Source organism: Macrobrachium rosenbergii, chromosome 13 (genome assembly GCF_040412425.1).
Source record: "Macrobrachium rosenbergii isolate ZJJX-2024 chromosome 13, ASM4041242v1, whole genome shotgun sequence".
Lineage (NCBI taxonomy): Eukaryota > Metazoa > Arthropoda > Malacostraca > Decapoda > Palaemonidae > Macrobrachium > Macrobrachium rosenbergii.
Genome location: NC_089753.1, coordinates 38,789,716 through 38,798,912, shown reverse-complemented (window position 1 = coordinate 38,798,912; position 9,197 = coordinate 38,789,716). Strand labels below are relative to the sequence as shown.

At 37.7% G+C, this 9,197-nt stretch overlaps 1 protein-coding gene and 2 long non-coding RNA genes across 5 annotated transcripts in view; 2 read left to right on the top strand and 1 right to left on the bottom strand.

Moving 5' to 3' along the window:
* Nucleotides 1–9,197, top strand: part of LOC136845216 (uncharacterized) — a 549,715-nt gene that overhangs the window by 287,165 nt on the left and 253,353 nt on the right. The window lies entirely within an intron of this gene.
* Nucleotides 1–9,197, bottom strand: part of LOC136845214 (glutamate receptor ionotropic, NMDA 2B-like) — a 510,777-nt gene that overhangs the window by 295,600 nt on the left and 205,980 nt on the right. The gene's annotated exons all lie outside the window — the stretch shown is intronic.
* On the top strand, nucleotides 3,681–4,376 carry LOC136844674 (uncharacterized). Its single transcript, XR_010854961.1, has 2 exons — nucleotides 3,681–3,958; nucleotides 4,244–4,376. It is a non-coding gene; the product is annotated as an uncharacterized lncRNA (long non-coding RNA).

The window sequence follows — 9,197 nt, the reverse complement described above, 5'->3', positions numbered from 1 at the left end:
TCAAAGATGACCACCTAGACTTAATTTTGACTCGTCATCCACACTTTGGTGGCTGCTAAACTGTCTGTTGCAGTTGTTGTGATAATGGAATACGATCTCATATATGTTATTTTTGTAACTGATATACTGATAATTCAATGCTGTAATTTTTTTTCTGTTGATTTCTGATATACTGTAAGTAACTGCCAATATGTAACTTTGTTTGACGTCTTTGGGCGTAATAAATTTATTAAATAATCTCTCTCTCGTATCCATTGTTTTTTGTCTCCAGTATTATCCACAATAACATATATATATATATATATATATATATATATATATATATATATATATATATATATATGTATATGTATATGTATATTCATATACATATACATACATACATATATACATATATATATATATATATGCACCAACATCCTCTCTCTCTCTCTCTCTCTCTCTCTCTCTCTCTCTCTCTCTCTCTCTCTCTCTCTCTCTCGTTTAATAACACTCTACCATAGCCCGTAATTGATTCACTCGATTCTCTACCTTCCCCTTCCAGGCTTGAGATACCAGCATTAACTTCAGGAGGGCTCCCCTGGCTCCTCCCTGTAAATACTCCCTTTATAGCCTCTTCCCATGGAGCCCTTAAGTAAATACTGCTTAGCGTATATGCTACATACCGCGAATGCCCCATTGTTGAAGAGGTTCGGTGTACGGTGTGTTTGTTTCTCGTAACTTTAATGTTTGCTTTTTTCAGGTCTTACTCCTTCCTGAAAGAGTAATATATGTTTTTTCAGGACTTAGACCTTCTCGAAAATTTAATGTGTGCTTTTTCAGGACTTAGACCTTCTCGAAAATTTAATGTATGCTTTTTCAGGACTTAGACCTTCTTGAAAATTTAATGTATGCTTTTACAGGCCTTAGACCTTCTTGAAAATTTAATGTATGCTTTTTCAGGCCTTAGACCGTCTCAAAAACTTAATGTATGCTTTTTCAGGCCTTAGGCCTTCTTTAAAATTTAATGTATGCTTTTTCAGGTCTTGGACCGTCTCGAAAGTTTGATGTATGGATTTTATTTTATTTTTTTTTTTTTGACATCTTGAGGTTCATTTCGTTTTTATCTGAGGGTAATCTGTAATCCACTAAGGATTACACGGCTCAATGATCGATAATCCTCGATCCATTAAACGATGGTTGTTTCCTTGGTTTAACCCCCAAGCTTTGGATTTCTATCCCTGCTTTTGTTTTTTTGACGTTTTGAAGTTCCGGGGATTGTTTTCTTTGCCGTGACTACAGAATTCGGATTTCCATCCCTGCTTTTGCTTTCTGCTGTTTAGTGTAGGCTTTTTTAGGTTTTTGTTATCGTGAAGTTTAGTGTCATTTTCGTCTGAGGGTAACCGGCAATCCACGAAGGATTACACAGGGATTCAACAGGAGTTGTTTCTTTGCTGTAACAAGTAACCTTTGAATTTCTCTCTCTGCTTTTGCTTTTCCTGACTTGGGCCTTTTTTTTTTTTTTTTTTTTTTTGCGAGGCCAAAGGTTTATCGTCTGTTGTTGTAAGTCCCACCTTACTCCACTCCCTTTCTTTTTCTTTTTTAGTTTTCTGTAAAGAAAGGTGTTGTGCCGGCTTTCTCTGTCCGTCCGCACTTTATTCTGTCCGCACTTTTTCTGTCCGCCCTTAGATCTTTAAACTACTGAGGCTAGAGGGCTGCAAATTGGTGCGTTGATCATCCACCCTCCAACCATCAAACATACCAAATTGCAGCCCTCTACCCTCAGTAGTTTTCATTTTATTTAAGGTTAAATTTAGCCATAATCGTGCTTCTGGCAAAGATATAGGATAGGCCAGCACCGGGCCGTGGTTAAAGTTTCATGGACGGGGGCTCATACAGCATTATACCGAGACCACCGAAAGATAGATCTATTTTCGGTGGCCTTGATTATACGCTGCAGCGGCTGTACAGAAAACTCGGTTTGCCAAAGAAACTTCGGCGCATTTTGTGCTTTATTTTCTTCGGGCCTGGGCTGCAAAAGGACATTACTTTGAATGTCCCAGTAACCTTTGTCGATGAAGCTGACAGAAAGCAACTGACTGATAGTAAAACAATCAGACAGAAAAACACTCATTTTATATATATATATATATATATATATATATATATATATATATATATATATATATATATATATATATACATATACATATACTGCATATATATATGATTTAAAGAAGTTTATTTCAAGTCCACCATTTGAATATAAAGCCACTGGAAAGAAAAAAACGATTAAGGTTATTTTTTTCAAAGCTGTGTATGCGTATGTGCGAGTGTGAGTGTTTGTGTGATTGTGAATGTGTTTGTGCAGTTTTTTTCAGTCGCTGAGGGAGTGTGCGCGTGAGCATTACTAGGCGAGAACAACTCCAAAACCCTTTGTTTTTCATCATTGTTTCAAGTTGTTTTAGAACATTTGATGCATGAGTGTGAAGATTTCTCTAGTTGATACTTATTCTCTCTCTCTCTCTCTCTCTCTCTCTCTCTCTCTCTCTCTCTCTCTCTCTCTCTCTCTCTCTCAAATTCCTTAGGACCTACCCCTTCTACGTCCCCTCCACTGCCTCCTCTCTCTCTCTCTCTCTCTCTCTCTCTCTCTCTCTCTCTCTCTCTCTCTCTCTCTCTCTCTCTCTCCATTAAATTCCTTAAGACCTACTCAACCTCCTCTCTCTCTCTCTCTCTCTCTCTCTCTCTCTCTCTCTCTCTCTCTCTCTCTCTCTCTCTCTCTCTCCAATAAATTCCTTAAGACCTCTCAACCTCCTCTCCACTTCTTCCTTTCTTCTTCTTTTCTCTCTCTCTCTCTCTCTCTCTCTCTCTCTCTCTCTCTCTCTCTCTCTCTCTCTGAGAACATTTGTTATTTCTTCACCCATAGTCTGTATTTTCCCCTCTCTCTCTCTCTCTCTCTAGCAGCATTAATTTAAATGTGAATTGAAACAGACTGAATCCATCGACCACGCGAACAAAACGATTACCATACCCTTAGGTACAGCATCCTCATCTCCCACGTCCACGGCATCATTAGTACTCATCCTTTTCGACTCTTCAGAGTGACAGTTGAGAGATTCCCATAGCTAAACCTCGCCACGAAACTGTTATAAATGCAAATGGCTCCTGTCAGTCTTCAAGTCCATAGAAGAAGGGTGTTTAGTTGGAAGGACGACGTCATTTTTTAGCGGCGCTCGCTTTTAGGGGACGAAATAAGACGGTCGTTTATTTACTTAGAGCCCCTTAGGTGGTTAGTGCCGTCAGTGCACCTCCCGGGATGCACTGTGGGTATTACTTAAGGTTCTTTGCAGCGTCCCTTCGGCCCCTAGCTGCAACCTCTTCATTCCTTTTACTGTACCTCCATTCATATGAGCGCTCTTCCGTCTTGCTATCCAGCCCCTCATAACAATTATTTCATAGTGCAACTGCGAGGTTTTCCTCCCGTTACACCTTTCAAACTATTTACTGGCAATTTCCGTTTCAGCGCTGAATGACCTCATAGGTCCCAGTGCTTGGTCTTTGGTCTAAACTCTATATTCCACTCCATTCCATTTATTTTACTTAGAGGCCTTTGCTTAGACGAAAGGGTCATTCCGTTGCGTGTTTGCGAGAGAGAGAGAGAGAGAGAGAGAGAGAGAGGAGAGAGAGAGGAGGGAGGGGGAGGATTTACTAAATTTAATTCCCTTTTTTATGATATGATGAGAGGAATCGACTTGATTGGGTGTTATAACTGGCGCTACTTTTTAATGTTTAACGACATTTGGGATAGGAAGAGAGAGAGGGGCTTTTAATTGTTCCATTCATATCTCTTACGTACGAGAGAGAGAGAAAAAAAAATCCATTTAAAGTCAGTCTTTTACACTAAAGGGAGGGGACGGGATTGGGAGTACGGGTTTGGTTTGAAAAGGGGGGGAGCCCTTGGGAAGATGATCGTAAGCAGGTAATAACAAACTCAGGATCTTGCCTAAAAAAAAATAGATGTTAGGATCTTTGGTTGTTCTATGGGCGGTACGGTAGTTACCTGTTGCTGCTACGAACCTGACTTGTTGCTGTTACGAACCTGACTCGCAAAGGCGCAGGTACGGATACCTGCTGCTGCCCTGGACCATCGGTCGTTCTGCCCTCCAGTACCGATGACCATGACAGAGTCGCAGACGAAGCTGTAACACCGGAAGACTGCAGGTTTGAAAAGGGGGGGAGCCCTTGGGAAGATGATCGTAAGCAGGTAATAACAAACTCAGGATCTTGCCTTATTAGCGATATAAAAAAAAAAAAGAAAAAACTCCTATAGCTACGAACTCTTCCTTCATCATCCTCTCTTTCCCTTTTCCATCTACTCCTGAAAAAAATGAAGAATTCCCCCCCACCCCCCCCACCCCGCCCCCTCCACAAAAAAAGTAGCGACCCTTCGGAATATGTTTAACTTCCTTTCACTTTTGTCTCACAAAGTGCCAACATTTCACAGAGAGAGAGAGAGAGAGAGAGAGAGAGAGAGAGAGAGAGAGAGAGAGTGAGAGAGAGAGAGAGGTGGGGGTAGGAGGCGGGATTTGGGGTGGGGAATGTGAGCCGGGGTGAGGGTTGGGGTGATTAACGTAAACAAGTAATAGCAAACTCTGAATCTTGTATGATCCTTAAAAGTTGAAATTCAAAAAACTAAAAAAAAATCCTATAGCTACGAACTCATCCCTTCTCCCTCTCCAGCTGCTCCTGACAAAAGTGAAGAATTCGCCCCAAAAAAAAAAAAAAAAAGTAGCAATCCTTCGGAAGCTGTTTAACTTCCTTGCTCTCCGTTCCATTATTTAGGAGATCCTTTGAAGTCGGTTTGAGACCTGGGCCTTTACGTTTGATCCTGCAGGACTCTTTGTGGATGACATCCCACTGAGAGCTTCTCTTCCCCCCACCGCCCCTTTCCTTTGGCCTGTCTGGTAATGGGCGCGTTCTGTTGATGCGTCTGGGCATTAGCGCGGGCGTGTTTGTGTTACTGATGCGCCCATGGTTGGCTCCGGTGTTATTTTTTTTTTTTTTTTGTGTGCGGGTGCTTTCTGCTGTTTAATTTTAGCGATGTGTCTTACGCAGTTTTCTATAAAAAAGCGTTTGTAATGCATTTGTTTGTGTTTGTGCTTTTCACAGAGAAAAAGAATAAAGCTTTCCTTTGCATTTGTCTTCAGAGCATAACAAAGCATCAGTTTTTCGCTAGTTTAATGGCCAGCTGATGAAACACACGTATGTAAAACAAAGTTAATCTGTAATGATTCAGAAGCTCACAAAGTCCCATAAAAAACATCTTGCCTCTTCAAAAATCGTCCTCGTAAACTGTCATTGAATACGAACTATGTTCTTCAACTCCTATTTCATTCAGTGTTAAAACTCCAATATCCCAAACATCTCATTATCTTAGGTATAATGAAGTTCGTGGAAGAACCTCGCATATTTTAAGCACAAAACTACTCATTCGAATTTTTTTTTCCCTTTCATATAGAGGCAGCAAAGCATTCATGATCTTCCTCTGGCATTTTATCTCTGTAAATGCCTCTTGTTTCATTTTACTTTACATGCGTTTTGGGGCATCTTTATGTAAATGCTTATTTCATTTTATTTTACATTCATTTCAAAGCATCTATATGTAAATGCCTGTTATTTCATTTTACTTTACATTCGTTTTAAAGCATCTTTACGTAAATGCCTATTATTTCATTTTACTTTGCATTCGTTTTAAAGCGTCTTTATGTAAATGTATGTTATTTCATTTTATCTTTATATGAATGCCTGATATTTTATTTTATTTGACATTCATTTTAAAGCATCATTATGTAAATGCCTGTTATTTCATTTTACTTTACATTCGTTTTAAAGCATCTTTATGTAAATGCCTGGTATTTTATTTTATTTTACATTCATTTTAAAGCATCTACATGTAAATGCGTGTTATTTCATTTGACTTTACATTCGTTTTAAAGCATCTTTATTTAAATGCCTATTGTTTCATCTTACTTTACATTCGTCTTCAAGCATCTTTATGTAAATGCCTGATATTTTATTTTACATTCATTTTAAAGCCTCTGTATGTAAATAAATGCTTGTTATTTCATTTTACTTTACATTCGTTTTAAAGCATCTTTATGTAAATGCCTGCTATTTCATTTTACTTTACATTCGTTTTAAAGCATCATTATTTAAATACCTGTTATTTCATTTTACTTTACATTCGTTTTAAAGCATCTTTATGTAAATGCCTGTTATTTCATTTTACTTTACATTCGTTTTAAAGCATCTTTATGTAAATGCCTGTTATTTCAGTTTACTTTACATTCGTTTTAAAGCATCTTTATGTAAATGCCTGTTATTTCTTTTTACTTTACATTCGTTTTAAAGCATCTCTATGTCAATACCAAATATTTTATTCTACTTTACATTCGTTTTAAAGCATCTTTATGTAAATGCCTCGTATTTCATTTTACTTTACATTCGTTTTAAAATATCTGTATGTAAATGCCTGTTATTTCATTTTACTTGACATTCGTTTTAAAGCGTCTTAATGTAAATGGCTGTTATTTAATTTTACTTTACATTCGTTTTGAAGCATCTTATGTAAATGCCTGTTATATCTTTTTACTTTACATTCGTTTTAAAGCATCACTATGTAAATACCTAATATTCTAGTTTGCATTCGTTTGAAAGCATCTTTATGTAAATGCCTCTCATTCCATTTTGCTTCACATTCGTTGTGAGTCATTTTTCTTTCACTCAACTGCAACTGTAATACTCTGAGAAGGGCAACGGTTCATAAGTCCACGTGCTTTGTCTCAATACCCAAGGGAACATCGGTAATGCAGTTGCTTAATCCCCGACCTCCTCCGGGAGGGACCGAGACGTCCTTCGGATTAGACGCGAAGCAGAGTTCCTGCATTTCGTTCTTGGGTGCCTCTCAAATATTCAGCAGTGAGCGGCACGTGGCAATACACTCTGCGACTTGGATTTCTAAGAAGATATTGACTGCACGATTGTTGCATGGGACTTCCGCTATTAGTTAGACAGCTTTTCTTTCAGTCAGACGATGATGGTAATATATATTTTGATCATTGATTGATTGTTTTGACGTGCCGTTGATTGCATGATTGGTAAATGTGACTTGCTTTTTTGACAGCTTTTCTTTCAAGCAGACGCTGACAGTAATCTATATTTTGATCATTGATTGATTGTTTGACATGCTTTTGAGTGCATGATTGCTATATGGGACTTGCTTTGTTGACGGCTTTCTTTCAAGCAGACGCTGATTGTAATCGTTATTTTGATCATTGATTGATTGTTTGACATGCTTTTGAGTGCATGATTGCTATATGGGACTTGCTTTGTTGACGGCTTTCTTTCAAGCAGACGCTGATTGTAATCGTTATTTTGATCATTGATTGATTGTTTGACATGCTTTTGATTGCATGATTGCTGTTTTGTGACATGCATTGTTGGCAGCTTTCTTTCAAAGAGACGCTGATTGTAATCTTTATTTTGATCACTGATTGATTGTTTGACGTGCCTGTGATTACATGATTGCTAAATGTGACGTGCTTAGTTAGTAGATTTTCTTTGAAGCAGACGCTGACGTTAATCTTCTATTTTAATGATCGATTGATTGATTGCTTGACATACCCTCCGAAGTCGCAACTTACAAGATTACTGACCCCAGACTTTTGCTTTAATGAACATTGCCTACTCGTTGAAGGCTATAAATACCTTCACCTTTTCAAAATAACAGACCAAAAAGGAAACTTGTCTGTGGTGATACAGACGCAAAATGTTATGGGAACATCAGCCTGTGATGGATATTCCCGTGTTTTGGAGATGAAAAAACAGAGAAGGTGGAAAGGATAAAATGTGCTCAGAGTGTGATGGCTGCTGTTCTGTATCGCTTTTTCCGAAACAGTGGTTGATTGGCGTTTGAAGAACTTTGGTACACAACCGGCAGCATTACATTTTGATATTTTTTCCCCAAGGATTAAAAGAGAATAGGGGTTCACTTTGGCTAAATAGAAAAAGTGCTTGATATACAAGCAGTATCAAAACATTGGAGCTGTTAACATACACACACACGTGTATATATATATATATATATATATATATATATATATATATATATATATATATATGTGTGTGTGTGTGTGTGTGTATGTATACATATGTGTGTGTGTTTATTTTCTTTTAATTGGACCTAGGAGGGTAAGACTAAATAAAGTCTGGTGTCGCAAAAATAAAATTAATCACAAATCTTGAGGACATATATATATATATATATATATATATATATATATATATATATATATATATATATATATATATATATATGTGTGTGTGTGTGATTATGTCGAAATCCAAACCATTCATTATTCAGCTATATTTAATGAAAAATCGTAATAATTAAAATTCGACGGAGAGGGGAAGGAGTTCGAGAGCCTTCGAGGTAAATGAAGGAAGAGATTATCAGATAATAATAATAATAATAATAATAATAATAATAATAATAATAATAATAATAATAATAATAATAATAATAATAATAATGTCATCCCTCGGCACAAGACCTTAATCCATGATCAGCCCGTGAAGACGAATGAGATGAGAGAAAGAAAAGCCGTGTCCTCGTTTTTGACATGAAAATTTCCATCATTTCCCATCCTTGCATCTCTGCCAGAGAAATATCTCTCAAGTCAAAGAATTAATCAATCAACCATGTCGTCTTACCCACGTGTCTCTACCATTCCTCATCCTCTTTCTCTTTCAACTCTTCCTCCTCCTCCTCCTCCTCCTCCTCCTCCTCCTCCTCCTCCTCCTCCTCCTCCTCCTCCTCCTTTCTCCCCATATGGCACTAAAATTTGTGTTTTTGGAATCTTCAGGATTCTTTTCGTTTTGTGACAGTACTTTTACATCATCAGTTTTCTCTTTTTTCTAGTAGCGTTGATTTTTAATCCCTTTTACCATTTCATCAGTTTTTATTGTTTTCCGTCCCCGTGTCATCAGTTTTTTCATCTTCTACTTTTTGTTTTCATGTTTCAAAGGCATTAGCTTTCCCCCTGCATGATTAGTTTTCGTTCCTCGTCCACCTTCTTAATGATGAATGAGTTTACCAGGAGAAGTGGATCTTTCCTAGATAGTGTCCCCAAAGGGATTTAACCCGGTATGTATCCACC